This window comes from Pinus tabuliformis, chromosome 3_2, assembly GCF_031772625.1.
Source record: "Pinus tabuliformis cultivar Carrire ecotype Pingquan chromosome 3_2, CPIR1, whole genome shotgun sequence".
Lineage (NCBI taxonomy): Eukaryota > Viridiplantae > Streptophyta > Pinopsida > Pinales > Pinaceae > Pinus > Pinus tabuliformis.
This window is the reverse complement of record NC_142302.1, coordinates 692747755-692775611: the sequence shown is the minus strand read 5'-3', so window position 1 is coordinate 692775611 and position 27857 is coordinate 692747755. Positions and strand designations below refer to the sequence as shown.

The following is a 27857-nucleotide window of genomic DNA, read 5'->3' as shown; positions in this document are numbered from 1 at the left end:
AGAAGGAATAGATTTTGAAGAAACTTTTGCTCCTGTTGCAAGACTTGAGGCCATCCGAATGTTCCTTGCTCTCTCAAGCTTTCAAAACTTCAAAGTATTTCAAATGGACGTGAAATCAACCTTTCTGAATGGAGACTTGGAAGAAGAAGTATACATTGAGCAGCCAGATGGTTTCATTCTTGGAAATTATCCAAATCTTGTATGCAGATTGAAAAAGGCTCTCTATGGCCTCAAACAAGCTCCAAGGGCTTGGTACTATCGTTTGGACAAATATCTTCATCAACAAGGCTTTTCAAAAGGATCAGCAGACAACAATCTTTATATAAAAGTTGAAAATGACAAATTGCTGATACTTGTTGTGTATGTAGATGACATTATCTTTGGCAGCAATGAAGAAGCTATGAGTCAAAGCTTTTCCTTGGTGATGCAGAAAGAATTCGAAATGTCCTTGGTGGGAGAACTGACATATTTTCTTGGTTTGAAAATCCAACAAAATGAAGGAGGGATCTTCTTGTCTCAAACCAAGTATCTCAAGCAGATTTTGAAGAAATATGGTATGGAAGAAGCAAAACCAGTATGTACACCCATGGTCATAGGATGTAACCTTAGTGCAAATGATGAATCAACAGCAGTGCATCAACCAACTTACAGATCTATGATTGGAAGTCTACTTTATTTGACAGGTATCCGACCAGACATCATGCATGCAGTGGGAATAGTTGGAAGATTTCAGGCAAATCCAAAGGAAACGCATCTTCAGGCAGTAAAGAGAATCTTCAAATATCTTCAAGGGACTCAAAACTATGGCTTATGGTATCCTAGAGATACAGATCTCACACTTCATGCTTATACGGATGCAGATTGGGCCGGAAGCGTGGATGATAGGAAAAGCACAAGTGGTGGTGCATTCTTTATGGGTTCCAGATTAGTATCTTGGTTCAGCAAGAAACAAAGTTCGATTGCCTTATCTACAGCTGAAGCAGAATATGTTGCTACTACATCTTGCTGCACTCAACTCCTTTGGATGATGCAGACCTTGCAGGATTTTCAAATCACTTGTACACCACCCATCTCCATCTTATGTGATAATACAAGTGCAATCAGCATTTCAAAGAACCCAGTCATGCATTCAAAAACCAAGCACATACCAATCAAGTATCACTTTCTCCGGGAACAAGTGCTTGAACAAAAGGTCAAGTTGGAGTATGTTCCTTCTAAGGAACAGGTTGCTGATATACTCACCAAACCATTGCCTAGGGAGACCTTTGAATACCTCAGGCAAAAGCTGGGGGTTGTTGATGCATCATCTTGTTGTTGAATCTCTTCTGATTGTTGGTTGTACGCAAGGTTCATCTAAAGTATATGCGTACATGTGCTGGGTTGCGGATTGGTCAAAGATCGAATGGCACGGGTTCAGGAGGAGCATATCATGCATTGTTGGCATTATGGAGGAAGTACAAAAGGAGATCATGGATGCTGGTCTGAATATTGCTGCAATACGTCTCTATCTCTTTCATGGTCATGGATTATGGTTCTTCTTTGCAGATCTGGTTTATAGTCAGGGGGAGCATGTTCTTAGGGGGAGCATAACCCTTTGCCCTTGATGTCAAAGGGGGAGAGTGATTGGTTGTTGTTGCCATCAAGTCCAAAGGGGGAGATTGTTGGCATTATCATACATATGTTGTACTTGATGGCAACCCACTCATCTCAGATAATAAATTATAGTGTAGAGAAAAGTTCACGCACTTATTTGCAGAGAAAAGTTTATTTCATGTAGAGAAAAGTTCACGCACTTTTATGCAGAGAAAAGTTTATTTCATGTAGAGAAAAGTTCACGCACTTTTATGGAGAGAAAAGTTTATTTAATGTAGAGAAAAAGTTCACGCACTTTCATGCAAGGAAAAGCGCGTATATGTTGGAGAACTTACCTTTGGTCCATGGTAGTTAGTCCTTGGTATTTGAACCTATGAGGAAAAGCGCGTATATGTTGGAGAACTTACCTTTGGTCCATGGTAGTTAGTCCTTGGTATTTGAACCTATGAGGAAAAGCGTGTATATGTTGGAGAACTTACCTTTGGTCCATGGTAGTTAGTCCTTGGTATTTGAACCTATGGTTTTGGACCATGGTACCCACTTTCATGCAAGGAAAAGCACGTATATGTTGGAGAAATTACCTTTGGTCCATGGTAGTTAGTCCTTGGTATTTGAACCTATGGTTTTGGACCATGGTACCTCGTCAAAAGTGTTGATCTCACGCAATTTCATGGTTGGTTCATGGTATTAGTCCGACAGTTTTTTATCCTATGGTTTTGGCCCGTGGTATTGCATCCAAAAGTGTTGATCTCACGTACTTTCATGGTTGGTTCATGGTATTAGTCCAACAGTTTTTTGATCCTATGGTTTTGGCCCGTGGTATTGTGAAAGGCCTAAGACTATAAAAGAGGAAGGAGATCATTTGGCAAAGCATCTTCTAAATTATCGAATATCTGATAAAGTGCTAGATCTGGAATATTGTGATTGGGTTTTGGTGCAGATCTGGATTTGAATGAAGAAGGAACCTGAGCGTAAGGAGAAGGATAAGTTCTATTGATGGGTCAAAATCTTAACGCTGGAATAGTGGTATCTCTATATGATTTTGATCTGTGATATGTGGCATACGCTTGATCTATAAATCTAATAATCTGGGTCTGAATTATTGATGCATGTTTTATTTTACACATGTTATGATCTGGGTATGTCTAATGTAACAACTGCAAAGTTATAAGGAAATATTTGCAGATCTGTATGCGGGTTGGCTTTGGTGAAATCAGAGATTGATGATGCATGTGTAGTTGATGGGTTTTTTATGTTCTTGGATCCAGTCTGAAAATTAATGAAAAGTGGTCCTTGAAAGAAAATAAGTAGGGGGTTGTAGCTCCCTTCCAGGAGAGACTGGAAAACGAGAGAGAGTTGTAGCTCTCTGCAGGTTGCAGCCTGCGTACTAGTAAAGGACTGCACCAGTACAAAACCATTGTAAAAGGAGTTTCTAATTTGAAAGAAGATAGAGACATATTGCAGCAGGTGGTTTTCACCCACATTGGGTTTCCACCTTACATCTTGTGTTCGTTGGTGTGACTATCTGTTTTCTTTGTTCATTATTTTATGGTACTGACATGCAAAAATAATTCAAAGAATAAATAAGGAAGATTTATTAAAAGAACTTGATAATACTGATTCACCCCCCCTCTCAGTATTATTTCCAACAAAGTTAGTGCCGACAGATTATGTCCCACCGTGCGGCAAAATTCTCACTCAGTTAGCGGATTTTTGGAGCGGAATTATTGATTCCAGTCAGATGTGGAGCAATTTGTGGAATGAATAGTGGGAAAACAAAGAGAAGTCATAACTTCTTCAGTTTTTCACCAAATTGGATGCAAAAAGAGGCTAGATAGCCATTTTTGGGCATTCTGAACTGATTTGGAATAGGTTTCAGAAGCATTTGATCATTGTAAACACATATTTTTACACTTTTGAGCATAATACAGAGGCCCAAGCCATTGGAAGCTAGACTAAGGAGACGTAGCTTAGGAGGGGTGAACTCCTTTATCATGTCTTTGTTGTAATGTGTTTTGATGATGTTCTGTATATGTTTATGTTGCTTTTATGTTTCTGGTATATGTTAAATTGCTCATAAAATTAACATAAAATCTCTTCATTTCACTTGCAAAAATTGATGAATCCTTAAGCACAATGAATGTTTTTTGTTTATAGTCTGAGGAGGATCTTAGCACTGCAAACTAATATTCTAAATCAGATCATTGGGGCATAAAAAATCTGTCGTATTTCATTATGGCTCTTCTCCTAAGAATTTTTGGAGGGTTGTATGCAGTCAAGGACTATGGAAACATATCATAAAAGCCAAATATTTATAGAACAAAGATCTTATTACTTGGCTGTGTGATGGAGCCCTAGATCCTCTGAAAATCTCTCAATCTTGGTGCGACCTTCCCAAGGCTAAGTTTTTATTTCTTGGGAACCTCAGATGGGATGTTGGCTTCAGCACTATTCCACAGATTGGCTTGGATCTGCTCTCAAGTATGGCTGGCTCTCATCTTCTATCCCCTGCTCTCATCAAATTTCTCCATAATAAGGGCATTTTTGTGATTAAACACATGGCAGACATATCTCTCTCCTCTTCTTTTTATACTCATTGGAAAGATGCAATTAAGATTGAGATGCTTGATCACTTGATTCGAGAACGAAAATCTTATATATCTATTCTCAAAGTCTCTGACATAATCCTCTCTCCTAAAAATGACAGATTGATATGGTTTGGGAGGTTTTCAGCAAGGAAATGTCATAGTCAAGGGGAAATATTAGTTGATTTTCGAACCCTCTAAATTGGTTCAAGTTTTCTCTTGGCTGGCCTGTGTATGGAAACAGAATTTTCCTCTTAAACTAAAATGCATTTCCTGGACGGTGGTGCATAATAGCATCCATACTTGGGATATTTTGTCCAAAAGGGGCTTCCAGGGTCCAAGCAAATGGAGGCATTGTTTATATTTCAGAGAGGACATCAAAAACATTTTCATCCATTTCCCTTTCGCCACATTTGTTTGGATTTCAGTGCTTCATACACTTGGTTCTCATGTAGTTTAGGACTGCTTAGACATTGCCTCTTGCCTTGGTATATGGTCAATTGATCATCCTCTCCACAAAACATTGGTATTCTTCATCATTTGGGGTATTTGGAAGTCCTGGAATGCACAAATATTTGACCATGTCAATCTGGACATCTGGCGGACTAGCTGCAAAATCATCACATACTACATGGAATTTTCCACATCTTCACCTTCCAATTTGATATATCTTCCTCCCCCTCTTGATATTTGGTCAATCTTCCCAGTTTGTTTTTTTATGGTGCCTCGTCTCTTGGACTTTTTGGATGCAACATGGCCATTCACCTAGGGCCATCATGCTCCTACAAATTTCGTTGGAACTGTGACTTTGGATCTAACACTCGCGCTGAGTTACTGGCCTTATGGGGGATCCTACATTGTGCCATTTGGCTTGGTTTTCAGGAGTTCACTATTTTTGGAGATTCCAATTTTGTAATTGAGTAGGCAAACATTAGCGGTTCTCTCTTCTCCCCTTCTCTGGAGCCTTGGAAATCTAGAATTAGAGCATCAAACACAAAATGGTGAAGAAAACCATTTATCTAATGCAGGTTGTTCTTCAGCGACTGACTCGATCTCCCTCAATTCTTTTGACATCGTCATCCTACAGGAGGAATGTCAAATTCAGATTTAAGTTCTATAGTTTTCCCAAATGAAACTCTTTGTTTCCTAGCCTCTGGATGGACTTGATCACTGGATGTTTCTCTCTACATCTGTTTGCAAGGTCACTTTCCACTTTTCTTTGGATCGACGGAGGCTTTCAAATCCACTTAATTGTTTTATATGGATGACCATATTTCACCTCTGTTGATTTTTTGTCTAGAAGAATCTCTTCATCGTGCTAACGAATCATTGCAAAGATTTCTAAGCAATGAAGTTTCCATGTTTCTCTATTACATCTAGAATTGAACTTTCTCTAATTAACATTCTTTGTTTTCGGTTGAAAAACTGACCAATTTTATGTTATAATCACTTTCTTTACTATTAATAAAAAGAGTTTTTTTCTGATTGGAAAAGAAAAAAATTGCTCCACGTTAAAACGAACAATTACCAGACGGAAAGGGGTTAAATTCATTCTTATAAATTTATATAATTAGGTAGTCTCATGTTTTCTCACGTGTATAGTGAAGAAATAAATCGCATTAGTTTAAGATAAAAAATTAAATGGGTATGTAATAAAGAAACTATAGCAGCTTGGTTGCATCAAATGCAGAAATTCCAGCTGACATCAATCTTGCAACTCTGTTAGAGATGTTTGTTTATCTGTTTGATTGTTTCCCCATAGACTATTTATGTCCCTCATTTTTAAGGTGACAAACCGATTGACCTCTTTTTCATCTCAAGGGTCCTCTCCCAGAAATATTTTTTTGTTTGTTTAAGAATACGACACGATTATAGTATTGCATATTGCCAACAATTGTTGGTAGTCAATATAGTTAATTCTCCAGTTTCTCGTCTCGGTATTTGATAGAGCTGGAGGTTACAGCTGATAAGTACTAGGCGATTTCAAAATTGTATATGTGAAAATGAGAAAGTTAGAATAACGCACACCAATCAATTAATAATCCACGTTGTAACACAGCAGAATAAGCTGAATAGTCACGTTAACTCACCTTCCTCTTAACCACAAGCAGGTCCTTTTCCCCAAACCAGCGTAAGACAAGATTTCTTAACCAAAGTTCTTTTAAAAACACTTCATTTTTATAAACAAAAGGGCGTTTCGAATTTGTTTTTAAAGGAAACTGGTATGGAAAGTGTTCTGTTCTTAAAGAAATAGTTCTTTTTGTTTCGAGTGTTTGAAAAGGGGGCTGCTTTATTCCAAATATATGTTGTTTTTAATAAAAATCGAAAGGAGTTGGATAGGGATTTGTGAAAAAAGGGGCTTACATTAAATTTATTAAACATGGAGCATTGCTCAAACTGGTTAGGTGTATTGTAATTGGTCTATTTTGTGAAAATCAAGTAGTCAATAAGTTAATACATAGAAGTTTTCATTGTAGATAGTTATTATGTTCGCAAGACGATTTACTAGTTTAGTTGAATTCAGTGAACACTCAACAAATGTGAAAAGTCAAGAAGCTGAGACAATCAAAGCAACAAAAGAGTTGTTTAAGATCTATTTGAAAGATTTGGAAAACAAAAGGAAAAATAATGTCTTCACATTGTGATGCAGGAGCATCCGGACACCTCATTGAAAGAAAATTAGAGAAAGAGGACAGGTGGACAACCACATGGACAGCCAGGCCAATCTTGAACAAGATTCGGTTAATAAACTAATTTTAGTTAAAAATCAGTTAAAACTGAATGTATGTGTAATAATAACTGAAGGATTCTTGAGTAAATCAAGAAGAAAAGAGAGAAGAAAATCCTGTGTGTGAGAGAGAAGGCAAAATGTAGTTGCTGGAGAAATCTCGATTAAGGCTGAAATGCCTTAAAAATTGTAATCGACTCTGTAAATAATAGAAATGAGATTGAAGCGAATTTAAGTCTGTCTGTATTTTTTATTTTATTTGTCAGGGCCCTCCGGCAATTTTGTGATTTACATTCATTGATTTTCCACCTTAATTGTTTGTTTTCCTTTTAATGCCTCGAAGTCGAAAACAGTGAAAAACCCATGGCATACCGGTGTTATCAGTGTAACGATGAGGTTTCCCTGAAACCCCATGAAGAAGTGTCTGAGATGGCCGACATGGATTTGCGGTGGCCATGGCCACTGCTCAGAGAGCTCAGTATGATCGGATGGCCAACAATGCCAGGCCGAGGCACCAGAGATGAGCGAAGGTTGAAAGGACTGCGGACAGCTCCTATCATCGGCAGGTGTTAAGGACTTTGAGGGATTGAAGAAGAGAAAATGTGTGCAGCATATGGAATATGAAAATGTACCGGAACTAGAGCAAGAGCGAGAACCGGCTCCAGAGCCGAACCTGAACACGTTGATGTGTCGAGGCCTTCAAACTCAAAGGCACTCCTCACCCTCGAAGCTATAGATGGCCCACTGTTGGTGACTAAGGAATTCGAATCGGAACGGGAAGTGTTTTTGCAACAGCCGAGGGGACGTTACTTGGTTTCAATCTCCGGAAGGCCGCACAAAGTAGAGTATTAGCATTTTCTCTGGCAACGAATACCAGCGAGCTCGATTGGAGGCATGGACGGGATTATGGAAAACCACCAGCGCTGCTGACTGTGCTAAAGCAAACAGTGTGAGTTTGTCATAGGAGGTCGTTTGGGAAATTTTGAAGTTGGTTCGGTTGGTCGATGATGATGAACAGGTTACCGGTCTTGTTGAAATCCGGAAGCAGTTGCCTGGCGAGAGATGACTTTTATTGTGGTTGGATCAGTAGGAAGTGTTGCTCAGTCACGTTGAGAAGACTGTGAGAAGTCTCAGAATGGCTTCGTGGGCCCATAACCCACAGGTCCCAAGATCGGACTTGAAAAAAAAGAATACTAAAAACGGAGACCCCAGAATTCATTTTCATCACATTGTAATGCAGAAAAGAATGCATAGATGACAACATTCTTTCCCTCATTGCAGATGCAAATAAAATCGAGGAGACCTGTGATACCCTTGAGAAGAATTTTGGTGAAAATGGGAGTAATCAAGTTGAAGATGAAGAGTTTGGTGAATCCCAATGTGCTTAGCCACAAGTGGAGAATGATTGTGAATAATTTGCAGAAGCATCATGGAAGGATCATGTAGATGCTCATGAACCCCACCGTGCACAACCACAAATGGATGAAGATTTGGTGAATCCAGAAACAAAGCTTGTTGATGACAATGAATCTGCCATTGAAGCAAACAATGCTATGGTGAATTAATTAACACAATTTGTTGATGTTAATTTTGATGAATACTTGTTAGCTAATGATGAATGGTTGTATATGATGCAACAAAAACATCTTATTGATAAACTTTTATTTGGTGAGAGAAGCTGACTTGGGTATGAAAACTAAGTGGAGGAAAACTTTTTTGAAGCAGTAAAAAAATAGGAAGCAACAGTGACAGAAAAGAAAGGAGGAAGCTCTCATAGCAGAGTAGAAATAACAAAACCAATATAGTTCAACAAATATTTTTAATCCTAACATTGATTTCAAGTATGCAGGTAAAGAAGGCGATTATGAAGAAGAATTGAAGTTCCTTGAAGCATGGCTTGCAACACCATGTTCTGATAAAATATGCACAAAAGTTGCATAAATGAATGTTGAAGACAACATGGATAATGAAAACATTAATGAAATTTTCATGAATTCGAATCCTGAAGAGATGAAATTGTATTATGGACTTATGTTCCAGCAAAATATTGATGATGAAAAGTGCACTACAGAAAATGACATGTGGCAGTAGTCCACATAGAAGCCTATTTTTTAACAAGTAGAGGACATACATGGACAAATTGAAACAATGGAAGAGTTGCACCAAAAATTAAAGTTTGAAGCCTACAATGAAAAGACAAATATGAAGCAATTCTGAGGATAAAGAATAGTAAAGATATGATCTTCAAAAAAGTTAGATTTACTTCCAGGATTGAGGAGGCTAGAAAGGACAGGAAACAACAAGATATATATTTCTAATTAAAGAACAAGGAAATTGATTAATAATGAGTTAATTGAATCAAAGGTAGAGGTGTAATTACAGGGTTCGATCTTAAGAAGGTATGAACAAATAACAAAACCATCTACAAGGTATAATCCACAAGATTTTCAATTTTATTTTGTGTTATCTACCACTAATGACCTATGTAGGTAGTCAAAGAGGTATTCAATGTGAAAGAGAGTAAGATCTAGTCAAAATAAATGGTCAAAGAGATGGAATATTCGCATAAGAATGAGAAATATAACTTGGTCCAATTACTTGATGGGATAAAGCCATTTGGTTATAAGTGGGTGTTCAAGTGAAAGATGTATGAGATATGTGAAGTTGAGAAAAGCGTGGGTTTATTGGTGGAAAAAAAGTTATTCCCAAGTTAAGAGAGTTGGATTTGGTGAGATATTTTCTCCCATTATAGAACTAAGTTACACTAGAGTACTAATGTCCATGGTTTCAACATATGATCTTGAGATAGAGAAAAATAAAAAGATTCGTATACAAGCTAGAAGTAAAAATAGAAGTTAGAGTAAAAATTGTATAGAAGTAAAAAACATGTAGAAGGAGGGTTATTCATTACAAGGAGTCTAAGAGTTACCTCCTCCTGGTAGTTTCCAGGATTTTGCGAACTAGGAGCACCATCTAGGTTTGATGGAAGTGCAAGTAAATATTTGAGAAAAGAAAATTGGTTCTTTGGGAAATCATTTGATGCCTTTGATCATTCATTCTCATCTACATTTTCAACCAAAATTTGAATACCAAACACCCATTTGAAAAAATCCTCAAATTTCCCCTAGAAAATATAGGGCTATTATTGTAGACCAGCAATCTTAGACCACTCTAGGACAATGGTGTGACCTACCATAGCTTTCATTATCTTTTACATTTTCCCTAATCTAAAATACCATATCTCATGAGTCCTACAGTTTCCTAAATCATGGACCCAACCTTGAGCCTCTATTAGAATCCTAGATACAATATTTTCCCACCTAGCACCATTGAACCTCCATATATACATCCTCAATAAAATCCTTTCCACATAACATACATCAATATAGGAACTGGATTATTGCATGATCCATGTCTTGTTCTTTGCATTTCACATACTGCTAACTAAGGCCTAGAGTTTGACTTGTGCCCCAAGAGGCATGTATCATCCTTTTTCATTTTCTATTTTTTCACTTCTGTGCGCCACTAAATTTGATCCCCTAGCATTAATATACTCAAATTCCTATTCCTCTAGCATTGTTAGACTATCAATATTTGAGTTGCAAGTTCCAGGGAAAATTTTAAGGATGGAAATTTATCTTGAAGTTTACAAACTTTGGCGAATCTCGTAGTCCATGATATGCAATCTATAAAATGTTTGACAATATTTTTGTAAAAATATTCAAATTTCCAATAATTTTATACAGTCTCTATGTGATTTTTAAGGTGAAAGAATTGTATACTATAAAATTTGGGCGAATCATTTGAAAAAAGTAAAATTGGCAAATATATTTTTTTGGAAAAAGTATGGAAATTAGTCCACCTACGAATATTAGACCCTAAAATTTTCCTTAGTTGCAACCATTGGATCCTCAAAGAAAAATTTCAAGGTTCTAGAGCTAGATGAACGATAATAACAAAAATTTCAGAGGAGTATCTATAAAACATAAGATGTAGAGCCCTGTATTGAAATAGGCCACTTACTTTCCAAACAAGAAAACAAAAGACTACACCCACCTTTGAAAATTAGGGCACATTCATGGTGAGTTTCTTATGTTAAGGCCAAAGCCATAATAAGAATTGGTTATGGTCCTTTTCCTCATGCAACCTACCATTAAGTCAATTGAGTTGGTTTTCTTCCTTTTGCATGATGTTAATGGTTTTCATCAACATTCACAGGAAAGGGGGTGTGATTGTAGTACATTTGCAATGAGGATGATAGTCAAGTAATCTCTTATGGTCAAAGATCCTCAACCACGTCATTAACTCCCTCTTGACATCCTAGCCTACCATGTTCCCATTCCCTTTCGCTACCTCACTCTCTATTTCATGCTCCTTGTTTATAGCCATGGCCTAACAGGCCTTCCAAGGAGAATTTCTAAAATTTCTTATATTCCATGCTATATAATAATTTTGTTTCCTTCACTATATAGGCTAGTGTTTAGGTTGCTAAAGGAAAATAAGTGCCAAGCATGATAAATGTATAATATACATGAAGATTTCTAACAATAATAATTGATTAGTATTTCATAATATTAAGGACAATGAGCCAAACCATTTCATTTCCTCAGCAAAATGATTTGTTATTCCCATATGTTATTGTTGTTGTTATTCTTGTTTACTGTAAAAAGAAAAATATTAATGTTAATCAAACAACAATTTTAGCTATTTCTATGGCCTTTGATTTATCCAAAGGGAGATGAAGATAGGATTTATACATATAGATTCTACTTAATCTATATTACTCAGTAAGTACCAAAATAACATTAAAAGCATCTAGTGAGGTAGCCCAACATGTATTACCTACATATTTTCTTCTTAATCATAGTTTTACCTACGAAATAATAAACCCCTTTCTTAAAGGTGTTCTAACAAACCTATAACAAAAAAAGAAATCCCTATAATTGGGCATTTGTTGGTACATGTAAGTGTTCCAATTCCACTTGTATACCGAAATATCTAAATAAAAAATATTGTGAAATATTAATAGAAATGTTAATAGATAAAGAAAATAAAATAAAACTATATTATTGAAGCAATAATAATAGACAACCCTTTATTGATATTTTGAATAAGAAGCAAAGTTAATCTACCTCTTTGAGAAGAAAATGCCAATTAATTATACCCCAATATAGTATTAATCACTTAACACTTTATTACATAATTTCTACTATTACGAATTGTTTCTATATATACCAAACCTATACACATATAGGGACTTCCTTAACAATGTTACATCAACAGCATAATGGATCTTGTTTGACATGGTCACTATAAGTTAGTAATTGTAAACATTAAATACCCAATGAACCTTGTTTAATAAATATTGTGAGTATACCTAAACGAAAACCTACTTCTTAATTTAATAAGTTAGGTAGAAATAGTAAAAATTGTAACAAAATAATGCAACAAAAGCGTAATTTGCATTTGGTAGAGGACCTTTCTATAAATAAAGAGTTGAACAAAACCATCATTTTTTTTAATTAGTGAATCATGAAAGAACTAATTAACTTAAAACCATTTTAATAATCATCTAAAAAACATTTCACCTCAAACAACTCCAAAAAAAAAAACTTACACAGCTTTGGCACAAACCAAAGTTTCATTCCTAATGCAACTCTAATATATGCTGGGTAAAATGTGCTTTCAAGTTCCTTCATGGGATCTAGTGCTTCCCTTTCCCATATGCTCCTTCTAGACCATTAGGTTTACTAATTAACTCAATTGAAAACAATAGTGCATCATATTTGCACCTACTTCAAATTTTGGCAAATTGATTGTCAATAGGCCATTTGACATTGGTATATCGAAAGCAACAACAAATTTCAAGGATAACATTTTTTTCTTCGAAAACTAATATAAAGCTTCAAGTTGGATCTATTGTTGCAAGGTGGATTAACTATATCACACGTGAACACTTTTGTAATTTAAAATGTTCTCACAAGTATTTTACAAAATTTTCTATATATTGACCTATTTCTCTTCATCTCGCTTCATCTCGAACTTTCAATCAAGTAAATATCTACAATTTATTCCTACATTCCCACTTATAAAATTTGAAAAATTATATTTCTTAATTTGCCTTCCATTATTTTTTCTTATAATATTGAATCTCTATCTTATTATCGAATTTTACTCTCCATGACTAAATTAAACACCCAAAAGTATTATCATTATCTCAAAAGATGGCCTCAATTTCTAAATATTTTTTTTTTAAATAAGAAAGAAAGCCGTATCCTACGATAAAGCACAAACACAATTTACAAATATGTCATTTTTATGACCTAGTGCCTTTATAATATTCTTAAGTTAAAATCCATCCATTCTTATGGTCACACAAATATGCCATTTTTATGACCCATTGCCTTTATTATATTCTAAAATACATCGATTCTAATGGTCACGTGGAATTATAAATCCATCGTTTCCAGAATTAATTTACTAATTATTCGTGTATATCTTTGCTGATTTATTTAACCAAGACATACGTCCATGTTTTACCATTTGCCTAAGTTGAACATCAAATGTCAAGTCATAAATTTAGCAAGCCCATTCATGCACACATGGTGGAGAGTCATGTGCACAACGCAGCAAAAGTCGTTAAAAAACATAGATAACAATAAAACTAACAAAAAAATTCTACAGAGAATAGATTCAAAATAGGAAATGGAGTGAACAAATCTTCTCATAATTGAGTAAAATCTAAATAGATTAGAAAGGAGACAAGGAAATAATAGTAATAAATAACATTAAAAAGACTCAACTAGACTCAAACAAACTCAATTAATTAAACTGATTTCAAATTGACAATGACAATGCGAAGACAGTGAGATTAATGCTCTCAACACACCTTCCTAATCTCAACTATTACAATTAGTGGCACATACAATGCCTATGTTCTCTCTTTGAAATTCAAATATAGGTTTTTCCAATGGTTTTGTAAAAATATTTTCAAGTTGATCTCATGATCAACAAAAATCAAGAAAGATATCTCCATAATTAAAAATCTCTCAAATGAAAACGAAGTATGTGTCAATGTGTTTCTTCTTTTTATTATAGACATGATTTTTGCTTAACGCAATGGCAGAGTTGTTATCATAAAAAATAGGAGGTTTCTCCTTTTGAACAGTTGAAAGATCCTTGGCAATAGTCTTCAAAGCCATACTTCTTAACATGTTGCTAAAGTTGCAACTACATACTCTACCTTTGCAGAAGATATTGAAACAATGGGTGGTTACTTGGACACCCACGAGATACTATTTGTGCCCAACTGAAAAGTGTAACCTAAGGTGCTTTTTTGATCATCTAAGTTGTTTGAATAATCGCTATTTGTGTAGCCTTAAAGTGAGGAATATTCAAAATGTGCGTACAATAATCCATTGCTTAGTGTCCTAGTATAACAACTGCAACACCCTCCAAAATTTTGGCATTCATACAATTTCGGAACCTTCCTTGGATTTTTCCTTGATGTTTGCAAGCACTAGGGCTCATCCTGTGAGCTCGTGTTGAGTCTTTGCACCCTCCTCGCTTGACCGTTCATCACACATATTTTTACATGTTGGTCACAATTTCACGCTTGCAGCCATGTTTTGGCTATGCACAAGGTCCCTCTTAAGCGTCGTCCTGGTCGTTCAACGGCTTATCAAAAGTGTCGCGTTTGTCGCTCGCATTGTCGGTCAGTCACACTGAGTGTACACTTTTTTGATGGTTTGAGGTTTCTTGTTGTTAAGTCATGTTGAGTGTGTGTTCGCAAGGTCATGCATGTATGAAGTCACTCGTTCATACACTTAGTCATTATGCTGAACCTATGTCAACTAGGCCAAACCCAATAGTCAGACCTCCGCTAAGGTGCACTATGCAGTTTCAGCCCTCAGTGAACATGTACTATTGTCCAGAATTGTACAGAGCTTGAATTTGCCTCTCAGGCAGCCTGCACTACACAATCATGGAATCAAACGGATTGACTGGCACCCAAAATATCACATAAGTTTCTCAGCAAGCCATCTCAATTTGGGCTACCCGTTAGAAAATCAACCAAGCATCTAGCTGGTCAACCGAAGAGTTTGGCGGGGCAGTGACCTTGGGCCTCACTCCTCCAAAAAATTGTGTAGAAGCTGCCAAGCATGCCCGCTTCTGCTGACTAATGAAATTGAGCATACATGCCCTAAAGGCACCTGTTGCATGTCGCTGCACTACCCTAAAAAATTGTGCAGTTTTCTCATCTAGTCATCTCCACAACCGGCTTGCTACTCATCCTGAAAACTACACAGTTTTCATGAGAAGTCTCCTAGCTGTTCAGCATCCTGCTCAACTCAAAAACTGTGCAAGGATGTCCAGCAGGCTAGCCCCTATCTCTGCGCAGTTGTTTCCAGCAGCCTCCCGCAACCCACTGCGAGCTCCCCAGAAAAGTTGCGTAATGTTTCCAAGTAGCCTCCCACAGCCCACTGCCAACTCCCTGGAGAAATTGCATAGGTTTCACTTCCAGTCTCCCTCTACTTCTTGCACTCTCTCCATAAAACAATTACCCAAATCTACCGTCCAGTCGAGCCAGATCCCACAGATATTACCTGATGATTCGGATTTCCCATCTCAGTCTCCCAGTGACCTTTGCACAATTTTCATTCATAGTGCTCGAAGCCCCACATCCTGGCTCAAAATCTGCTCTATGCAGTTTCAGAGCCTTGTCCTCTCTCTCGGCCACCTACATCCAAAAGTGCAAAAGATAATGCATCATGGTAGACTAGGAGATTCTGGATTTGATGTCGTCTGGTGATGAGTGATTGCAGATACATGTACATGGATGAGACATGATGTGACAATGAATAGGATGAACAAGGAGCACATGCGAGGAGATTATTTCACGAATGAATGAACAAGGAATGCATGTGAGGAGATTATTTCGTGAATGAACGAAGAAGGAATTCATGCGAGGAGATATTTTCACAAACAGACAAACACATGAAGCATGCCAAAGTACAAGGAAAGGAGCGACGTGGACATGAAACAGCAAGCGAACACCAAGACCATCAAAAACTCCACACACCTTGCCATGCAAAGGTGAAGCTATGAGATACCAAGAGCACATCCATCACTCCGTAACATTGTAGCTTGACATGCACACTAGCAGCAGCATGAACATATCACCTCTATCATGTCAAGTCATGTCATGAATCATCTCGGCCACATCACTACTATGGGCCACACTGTTGTAATCAATGTAATGTAACGTGGAAGTTCAAGAGACCCACATGTAAATCTAAAGAGTCATGTAAAGTTGAAGTGTCATGTAAGTGAAACAATCATGAGGGAAGTCAAATAGTCACAAGGGCCAGTTTTACCCTTGGCTATAAATACCCCTCATTTGTACTTGTAATACCTTGGCTCCTCCCTCATAGCCTTAAGAGTCTGTAATATTTTCTTTGAGGAGCGAGTAGTGGCTCCAACACCCTACTATCAGGGTTAGTGATGTAGTGGTGTACGGATGTGTCTTAGAACTTTCGCTTAATTTAGAAGCATGTTAACAGGCCAACACGTTTTCACACATGTATTGTAATTGTTTGTTAAACTATTATTTGGACACTTGTAATGCATGTTGCTTTAACCTGTGTTAAGATAGTTGAATTATTTTGGTTGTTCTAATACATATTCTTACGAAAATGTGTTGTATAAGTTGTTAACGTTGTCTGGGCCATGTGGGTTATCCCACTGGACACTCGAAAAATTGATTCGTGTAAACTTATTATAACAATTGTCACACTCATGTGGACTATTTCGCTGGGTGTTGTACATCCTATCTGTTCATCTTGTGTTTGTGACTATCACATCCACGTGGAATACTCCGTTGGAATCCGCACATGTCCTGTTACTGTTATGTGTCTTTAATAGAGTTGGGACTATTCCCATTCAATCTGAGATTCACTTCCACCCTCTCCCTCTACAGTGAAATAACATTGACATAAGTAACAAAAAGCACTCACCAGGCACATGAACCTCATTGTTCAATGACAAAGCAGACCACTCTCACGTGCTAACAAGTAAGAGCTAAGGCATATCTTTAAGATAATGGCAAGCAGGCCATCATACCGGATGAGACTCCTACACCGAACGGTGTGAGGTCTAGTTGGGACTTCATATCGGGGGAGATCCCCTGAATGTTGGTGGGTCCACCACCGTTAACATTTCTGGCACTAAAAGGAGGGCCAAATGACAAGCTGAGTCCTGGCATCACATTTTGAATATTTGCACATCTCTCATGGATATCGGTAGAGTCCACCCTCCATGATGTCTGTCTAATTCACATATCTTTGATATCTCAAAGGAGTTTTATGCTCTTTTGTCGGAATTCACTTATGATGGTGAAGGCGAAGTGGCCTGGCCTAAGCACTTACATGAAGTCCTTCCATTCCTGGAGGATGTAGATGAGTTTGATGAAGTTGAGGTCAGCATGTTGCTCGTACACACACTTTTTGAATCCCCAGAACAATGGTGCTGTAACCTTCCTCACAATTGCGTTCACTCATTTAAGAAGTTCAATGATCTAATCGAATTTGTTTTCCATCATTTCGATCCTGAAGAGCTTGATAAAAAAATGTTGAAATAGCAGAAGGCTCAACATAAGTTGCCTGTGGATTCTTGGCAGTGCTTCCATTTACTTTAGGTTGAAGCTCTAAAAAATTAGATGAAATTCCAATACCACATGGATATATTTGAATATTGCCTTACCAAATCATGTCCAAATCACTTTGTCTGAAGGTGAAGATGAAGTTCAAACCTCGCTCAACATTCTCTAATGATGGAGCTACGTAATCACAAGCGGACATTATTGTTGTCAGAAGTGGTTGTCCGCCTTCCCCTCATCAGACAACTCCACCCCCGCAAAATGATGTGGGAGAACATGCATACACAACTATTCAACTGTCACATCCTCCCACCCTCACTACTTTCAATTTCTATGCAGACTTTGTTGGGAAGCCGATGGGTTTTCATACACACTTGTTACCTCTACCTCCGTCTCCACATTTTTCTGATCCTCTGGATTGCACTGTCTTGTGTTCCTCTTTTTCAGACTCTACATCTATTGTGAACGAGGATTAAGCCATGTACAGAGTTGATGTCGCATTTGAGCATGAACCCACGGTGAAGGATGACATCATTCTATTCGCGCCTCCTCCACTTTTTCCTGACATCGTTGATGATTATGTTACCTCTGATTGTCCTTATGTTAATCCATCCATAGATGCATCTACTTCTGATCAATTGTAGAACACACCTGATGTCAATCCATCATTTGATAGTGGAGAGGACACATCATTCATTAAGAATCCACTTGACATTTCATCTACTTTTTCTAGAAGCGCAGAGGGTGAACATTCTTGCTTCTCATCTACCCCTCTGTATAATTCATCAAATCATGAGGATGTCGACAAACATCCTGAATTTTCTGATCTTGGTTGTCATGATCTCTGTACTTCTTCATTTGATCACAATGTTGATTCACTCGCTATTAATTGGTCTAAGCCACCGGTCTCCAATGATCTATCTATTGACAAAGTGGAAACCCCGTAGGTTGTTGAGGCTATTCAGCCTGAGCTAATGGTTATGTCAGGCCCTTGTTGTCCTGAGGTTAGTTCCACAACCGATCAGAAAATTTACGAAACACCCAAGGCTCCTGATTACACATCCGTATGCACTAAAGATCAATCCAACAAATAGATTTCACTTACTCCACCGGAATCACAAGATCCCATTGCTTGCACATTGGAGGAATCATTCACAAAAAGCACACTTGCAAGGCATAATTTGTCTCTTTTTGTCATGTTTGCTTGTCTGCCACAGTGAAGAGAGTGCACATTCTTATCATTTGTACGCAGTGTGTCAAAGCACCATGGTCAGTCCAGAGAGTGTTTGTCTTGCGCTTTCAGTCTTTTCTTTTTTTTTGGATGCGTTTAAACTTGGAGTGTGTTGGTCTTCATTGTTATGTCTTTTATGTTTGCTAGTTTAGTTGATTGTTCTTCTCGCAAACCATGCCTTCACTAACATGGGCCAGCCAATGCATCAGTGGCTGCATTGGAAATATCACTTCACATGAGTAGTCTCACGCACTGTTTAGCGTAGGAGTAGGAGTAGTGTTTTCTTTCTTGATTGTCTTTGCTTTGTGGTTTGCATGTTTGTTTGCTTGTTGACTTGGTTTGGTTTGTTTGCTTGATCACTTTGCTTGATTGTTGTATTTTCACTTTACTTTTCTATTTTTTTTTCACTTTGTTATGTTTTCTTAATATCATGTGATTTTTGGTTTTTCCAATAAGTGCTACCCTCTAATGAGTTCTGGCTTTTGAATGAGTATGTGGCTGAGATCAAAAGAGTCTTGTGACACTGTAGTGCTTAGCCAATCCTATGTCCATCTTCTCTGTGCTTGGTTAAACCTTCGGCCGATGGAGTCTTGATAGAAAATACGAGATGTCTGCAAGGGAAGCTTGGGTCCAACCATGAATCTGTGTCCACACTGGGAAACCCCATGCCTGTACTCAACCTTCTACTCTATGTGTTCAAGCACATCCAACTAGTAGAAATGGATAAGGGGAAAATCTAAACGAGAAAACCTATGTCAGAGGTCTTACATGCTTCTCTAAAGGAACAACCTCTTCTACTCTCAATAATTCGGGATCCCTCTTCCACTCCAGAAAATAAATAAGTGCCTATGAACAGTCCTATTATAAAATACAAAGGTGAAAGAAGAGAAATTCTTCTTGCGTAGAGAGTTGAAGCATGCAACTCCACTAGGGTACTAACCAAGCTCGCTAGTAGTGGAGAAATGTGTGTGTTCCTGCGTGACTCCACCGGGGCACTTTCCAGGCCTATTGATAGCGGAGCAACACCAGAGATGAAAAATTATACTCTTAATTTTTTTTAACTCACGCACCAAACTACCCTTGCCAATTTCGAAACATTGTGATCAAGATGAAACTTGTTATTGTGTTTGACTGAGTTGGCAAAAGGTGAACCATGTATGTCCATGGGGTAAGTGGGGATGCTGAAGTAACCCACACAATGATTGAATACTCCATGAAAGACAAAGGCCCTATGCTATCAATGAACCAAAACAAAGAAACTGGAATTCAAACAATGTGTCGCCAAGTTGTAGCGACTGCAACACCCTCCAAAATTTTTCCCTGCTTCCAATTTTGGAGCCTTCCTTGGATTTTTCCTTGATGTTTGTAAGCACTCGGGCTCATCCCATGAGCTTGTGTTGAGTCTTTTCACCCTCCCTACTTGACTGTTCATCGGACATCTTTTTGCATGTTGGTCACAATGTCACGCTTGCAGCCATGTTCCTGCTATGCAAAAGGTCCCTCTTTGTGTGTACAAGTTGTATTCGCTATGCAAACATTCGTCGCACTCACACACAAAGTTGTAGGCACTATCACGCATGTGTTGTCATGGTCGTTCACCGATCTATCATAAGTGTCGTGCTTGTCTCCTAGTGACCTCTGCACAATTTTCACCGACAGTGCCCAGATCCCGCATCCCAGCTCGAAATGTGCTCTGCGTAGGTCTACACCATTGTCCTCTCTCTTGGTCACCTACATCCGAATGCAACAGATAATGCATCATGTTAGACTAGAATATTGTTCTATTTGTTGTCGTCTGGTCATGAGTGATTGCAAATACATGTACATGGATGAGACATGACGCGACGACGAATGAGATGAACAAGAAGCGCATGTGTGGAGATTCTTTAGCGAAAGGATGAACAAGGAATGCATGCAAGGAGATTATTTCATGAATGGACGAACAAGGAATGCATGCAAGTATATTTGTTTGTGAATGAATGAACACATGAAACATGCCAAAGTAAAATCAAAGGAGCGACATGCACATGCAACATCAAGCGAAAAACCAGACCATCAAAGACTTTGCCCACCTTGCCATGTGGAGGTGAAGATATGAGACACCAGGAGCACATCCATCACTCAATAACATTGTAGCTTGACATGCACACCACCACCAGCATGAACATACCATCTTTGTCATGTCGAGCCATGTAATGAGTCATCTCGACCACATCATTACCGTGGGTCACATTGTTGTAATCAATGTAATGTAATGTGGAAGTCCAAGAGACCCACATGTAAATTTGGAGAGTCATGTAAGTGAAATAGTCAGGAGGGAAGTTGAACAGTCACAAGGGCCATTTTTACTCTTGGCTATAAATACCCCTCATTTGTACATGGAAAGGACTTTTCATCTTGGCTCTTCCCACATAGCCTTGAGAGTCTCTAATATTTTCTTTGAGGAGCAAGCAGTGGCTCCAATGCCCTACTAGTAGGGTTAGTGATGTAATGGTGTATGGATGTGTCTTGGAACTTTCTCTTAATTCAGAAGCCTATTAACAGGCCAACATCTTTTCACACATGTATTGTAATTGTTTGTAAGACTATTCTTTGGACACTTGTAATGCATGTTGTTTTAACCTGTGTTAAGACAGTTAATCTATTTTGGTTATTCTAATACATATCCTTACGAAAATGTGTTGTATAAATTGTTAACATTGTCTTGGACACGTGGTATATTTCGCTGGACACTCGACATATTCATTCGTGTAAACTTGTTTTAACACCCATCACACTCGTGCAGACTATTCCCCTCAGTGTTGTACATGCTACCTATTCACCTTGTGTTTGTGACTGCCGCATCCATGTGGACTACTTCACCAGAAGTTGTGCATGTCATGTTGTGTTGTGCATCTCTAGTAGAGTTGGGACTATTCCCTTGCAACCTGAGACTCACTTCCACCCTCTCCCTCTACAGTGAAATAACTTTGACACAAGTAACACCAAGCATTCACCAGGCATGCGAACCTTGTTGTTTGAAGACAAAGAAGACTACTCTCACGTGCTGACAAGAAAGAGCTAAGGCATATCTTTAAGATAATGGCAACCGAGCCATCTTACCAGATGGGACTCCTACATGAAATGGTGTGAGGTCTAGTTGGAACTTCATATTGGGGAGATCCCATGAATGTTGGTGGGTCCAACACTGTCAACATGTCCCTGCAACATATTTTAATATTCTTTTTACAAACTTCCAATGGTAATTCTTGGGTGATTATGTAAATATTGCCACAAAACTAGTTGGAAACATGATGTCGAGACTAGTGACAGTGAGATACAAGAGACTACCAACTAGAATTTTATGCAAAGTAAAATCAACTAAAGTTCCTTCATCTTGTTTGCTCAGTTTGGTGCCTAAATAAATTGGAGTGTCAGTTGGTTTGGATTTGATCATTCTGAAATTTTGGAGGATGTCAGTGGGAATCCTTTTTTGACAGAAAAAAATGCCATTAGCATATTGTTGAATTTCAATTCCTAAGAAGTATTTCTTGAGGCCAATATTAGTCATAAAAAATTATGTGTACAAGGAAACTTCAAATTCTTCTAAAATCATATTACCTGTATAAAGCAGATCACCAACATAAAGGGAAACAATGAGAATTTGAGTTTCATGAGTTTTATTTTTTATAGAGAGTTAACTCATGGATGCTTCTACAAAATCCACTTTTGATGAGGTAAGAGTTGATTCAACTGTACCATGCTTCAAAAGGTTATTCCAAGCCATATAATTATTTATTAAACTTATACACCTTAGGATGTTTCCCTGGAACTTCAAAACCAAGGTCTTGATCCACATAAATCTCTTCCCGTAATATTCCATTAAGCAAGCAGATTTCACATCAAGTTGAAAAACATGCCATTTATGTTGAGTTGCGCTGGCCGTAATAGATCTGACTTTGTATAACCTTATTGTTGGAGAAAAAGTTTCACCATAGTCTACACCAAATTGTTGTGAGAGCCCTTTGGCAACGATCCTTGCCTTATGTTTCTTGATTTTTCATTTTTCATTCAGTTTGGTCTTGTAGATGCACTTGACAACAATGCTAGTTTTGTCTTTTGGGAGACCAACTAGTTCCCGAGTTTTATTCTTCTCTATGGCTGTGATTTCCCAATTCGTTTCATCAACCTAATGTTTCTCTTCTATTCCCTCTTCAAAATCGGCTGGTTGACATGAAAGAAAATTAAAATGATTTTTTTTATCAAAATCATGTTCCTGCTCATATATGTCCCTAGTGCTTCTAGTTTTCAAATTATCTCCTGAAGATGATGTTCATTGCTGGAAGAAGTACCATTTTCAAAGTGTCGTGGCTCTTCTTGTTGCAATATTGGTAGCCTTGGTGGGTACACATGATGATATGAAGCTTCATCAATTTCAAACCAAGATTTATTTTCAAAAAATTAACATCTCTACTTAAAACAAATTACTTGGCAACTAGATTGTAGAGTCTATAGGATTTATACTATTCATTATAGCCTACAAAGATGCATTTTTCACTTCTATCATTAAGTTTTTTCGTAACTTCTACTGAACATGTGAAAATGCTAGACAACAAAATATTCAAAAGTGAGAGAAATTCACCTTCTTTCCATCCTAAGCTTCTTGGGGTTTTGCATCTTTGACATTGGTTGTTGGAGATTTTATTGAGAACATACACTTCAGTTGCAACAACTTCAGCCCAATAGTCATTAGACAACTTCTTTTCATGAAGCATGCATCTTTCCATATTCATTATTGACTGCTTTTTTCTTTCTACTATTCTATTCTACTACAGAGTGTATCTTGTTGTGTTATACATGATGATGCCTTGTTGTTAACAAAATGCTTTGAAATCATTGGCACTGTATTCTTGTAAGACCCCACCCGAATCAACTCTATGCCATATTCCAAACACATAGATCATGTTCTTAAATCTAATGAAGCCATCTATCATGAGGTGATAATCCTCATCCCTATCACATTTATCTTGTTTCTACAATATCTACTTAAGTTGATTGTACCTCTCATCATGTTTCCTTGCATGTAAAATATGCTCCTACAAATATGTCCCATAAGAGCTCATAGCTGAAATATGATTCACCTACACTCTCATATTGAGAGCACCTGCAACTCCATTCTCCTTGCCCTTGATGTACCTAATCTCAAAGTCAAACTCACTGAGGGTAGCAAACCATCTAGTTTTCTTAGAATTCATATTGGATTGGTGAAACGTATACCTCAGTCCAGTGTGATCACTCATTAGAACAAACCTTCTGCCAAGGAGATAATGTCTCCACATCTTCAATGCATGAATGATAGTTTCCAACTCAAGGTCATGAGTCACATAGTTCTTCTGATGTTCGTTTAGCTTCCTTGATTTATAAAAAACCACTTATCCTTCGTGCACCAGGACTCCACCAAGTCCTTCCTTGCAACAGTCTATACAAACCACAAACTCCTTATCAAGATTTGGAATCCTCAATACTGGAGCATTTGTAAGCAAATGCTTTGACTGCTCAAAAGTAGTTGACAATGAACTGTCCATTCAAACTTCCTCCATTTTCTTTGCAAATGTGTAATAGGATAGCAACTCTTTGAGAAGTTCCTTATGAACATCCTATAATAACATGCTAGTTCCATGACTGATCTGTTCTTATCCACATTCCTAGGAGTTCACCACTCTATCATAGCTTTAATCTTTGTCGGATCCATTGCTATCCCTTCTTTGGAAACATGTCCCGAGTAATGAATCTGACACTGAAAGAAATTGCACTTTCTGAGCTTCACATACAACTATTGCTCTCTCAACGATATCAACAATTCCACTATGTGCTCGACATTGTCTTCTTCATTCTTGAAATATACCAATATATCATCATTAAATACTATCACAAACTTGTCCAGATAAGGATGCAACACATTGTTCATCAAACACACGAAGGTCGCTGGAGCATTAGTAAGACCAAAAGGAACCACCATAAACTCGTAGTGCCCATACCTTGTATGAAATACAGTCTTGTAGATGTTGTCTTCATTGATGTGCACCAAATGATATCCTGATCTTATATTAATCTTCGAAAACACTACAACTCCCTTTAACTGATCAAAAAATAATTAATCGATGACAATGGATAACTATTCTTGATAGTCACTCTACTCAACTGCCTCTAATAAATGCACAATATGAGAGTATCATCCTTCTTCTTTACAAAAAAATTGGTGCACCCGAAGGAGATACATTTGGCCTAATGTATCCCTTATCAAGCATTTCCTTAAGATGCAACTTTAGTTCCACCAATTCTGGAGTACTCATCTTGTATGGTGCCTTTGATGTTGGTGATGCTCCTGACATTAAATAAATATAAAATTTCACCTCTCTATGAGAAGGAAACTCTGGAATATCAGCATGAAACACTTCCTAAAACTGCTGCAAAACATGATACCTCTTGAAGACTTAATCATCCTCATCCTCCTTCCCTTTGTCACTAGAAATACAAATTGCAAAAAATACACATCTCATTCCATGACTACACTTTTCCTGCATAGTTTCAGCCATTCTCACTCATGCAAGCTTCTTCTTTCCCTGAAAGTTCTCCTTTGCCCATGATCATTTAGGAACTCAATGGTTTTGTCATAGTTGTCTACCTTAATCTTGTGAATTAACAACTAGTCCATGCCAAGTAGCATACTATATGATCCCAAAGGAAACACATTTAGATTTTCTAATGTAGGCATTCCATTAAGCTCAAATGCATAAGATCTTAGCCAATGATGAACTCTTCTCTTGGTTCTTGTAGCCAACTACACCAAACAAGATTTTCGGTGTACTTCCTTATTCAACTAACACTGATCCACCATGTCAAGACTAATATAGCTATAATTAGATCCAAGATCAATGAAAATAGAAACAACTTAATCACAAAGCATACCTTCCATCTCAATTATAGATGTCTGATGACCTACTTGCCTATTATCCATTGCTGCATAAATTCGGGGAATATTCTAGCCTACATCTCCAACTGTTTGTGCATCCTGGTAACTGTAAATTTGAGGCATGTTTCCCTGATGTGATGGAAAATCCCTCCTGTTATTCTCTCCACCATAATTCCAACACCCCAAAGATTTATTTCCATCACCTTTATTCTGTTGATCCTTAGGTTGATACACATCTCCCTTCGTAGTTGCATTGAACTCCCTATGAGGTCCCACATTTTCCTTGTCATTTTCATGCTTAGACCTTCCTCGCTTCCTAGGCAATTTTCATTTTGTCTTCTCATTATATTTCCAGTTACACTTCAACTCAGGTTTATGCTTAGAATGCTGGTAACAATGTTGCAACTTTCCAATGACCAAGGCTTATCATACTCAATCTGATCCTTGAATGCTAAAGGAAATCCACTGATGAACCTTTGGACCTTTGTTTTCTCATTGTTGAGGAATGGCACATACCTCAACAACTCCAAAAACTTTGTCATGTACTCTTCATATATCGTGGAACCCATCTTAAACTCATAGAATTCCTTGGCCTTCCAATCATAATGTCTCTCAAACAATTACTTATTCTTGAATAGTCTTTTAAACTCATGCCAACTCAACTCCTCTTCCCTAATCCCTTTGACCCACTTAACATTTTCCCACTAGATATATGATTTTGAGACTGAAGATATCTATCATTTCTTTCATGTTCTACAAATAGTCATGCAATTTGAAGAACTTCTTCATCCCAAGTATCCATTCTTCTGCATCTTCTAATTTCTTCACTTCCCTATCAAAAGCAAGAGGCTTGTATTTCTTGAACTCATATAGAAAGTACCTCCTTTCACTCCACCTGTAAGGATGCTAGAATTAATGATGATGATGTCTCTTAGAATCAGATCTAGAAGAAAATCCATGAGGGCTAGCCCTCCTATCAGGTGTATCCAAGGATCTTCCACCTCTCATTGTATCATCTTTTTCCATCATGTGTCTCCTCTGAGACCTCCTACCATATGCGCCATTGATATTATCATCCTTCCAATATCCATGATTGTTCCCTAGTTGTCCTTACTTTTTCAAATATGTAAGGCTCTCAAGAATCATTGCATTGACTTCTGTTTTCTTTTCCTAATCCCTTCAAAGTATTTCTTGTGTCTCAATCAACCTGTTACTATCTGCATTGAAACATCGAATCTCTACTCTCAGACTCCTCAGTGTATCTCCTAGATCAGGAGAATACTCTTCTCCTTGCTACTCATCTAACTTTTCACATTCCACTAATTTCACATCAAGCCTCTAAGGGTAGTGATGTGAATTGTAGCCCACTATTCTTCTCTTCATTTATGATATTCTATTTCCTGCAAACATATCATGTTAAATAAACCAATTAGAAGACATAATCAAAATTACACCTTAGTGTATTTGAGGGGAGGCTATCACATCTACACAACTTAGTCTAGATTAGCATGATATATATATAATAATAAACCATATCAACATCATGATGCATGGATGACAATAATGAAAAACTATAAAAATAACTGCACACGTGATAACCATAACCATATACATGTACCTCGAGGTCCAGTTCTACACCCTCGCTTTGATACCACCTTGGAACACTCCACACCACATTTACCCACTTTAACCTGCTCATGGGGGTAAACATGAAATGAGAGTTACTATGCATGACCTAATTTCCAAGGCACAGTTATGGAAATGGGGTCCACTTGTCCAAAACTGACTGGAAACAACTAGTGACACATGATTAGACTATTATTAGCTTAACCTAACCCAACACTAATTCCTTTTAGTTTCATTTCCTTAAATTTAACCCAACTTTCTATATTTGGCAATTTTTTGGGTCCTAAACTTCTAAGGCCATTTGGGGGCCTAAAAGACATTTTCAAGGAAAACATAGAGATTGAAAAAGTGCTTAAATTTACTTTTAAATTCTTTTTCAAGCTACTCATGTAGGTCTTTGAAACGAGGTATTCTGATAGCCAAACATAGATTGTATGCCAAATTTACAACCTTGGAAGGTTTGTGGTCCAAATGATTCATTTATA

At 37.5% G+C, this 27857-nt stretch overlaps 1 protein-coding gene across 4 annotated transcripts in view; it reads right to left on the bottom strand.

The window, feature by feature from the left end:
* LOC149182522 (MADS-box transcription factor 56-like) overlaps positions 1 to 27857 on the bottom strand; it is a 362764-nt gene that overhangs the window by 308246 nt on the left and 26661 nt on the right. The window lies entirely within an intron of this gene.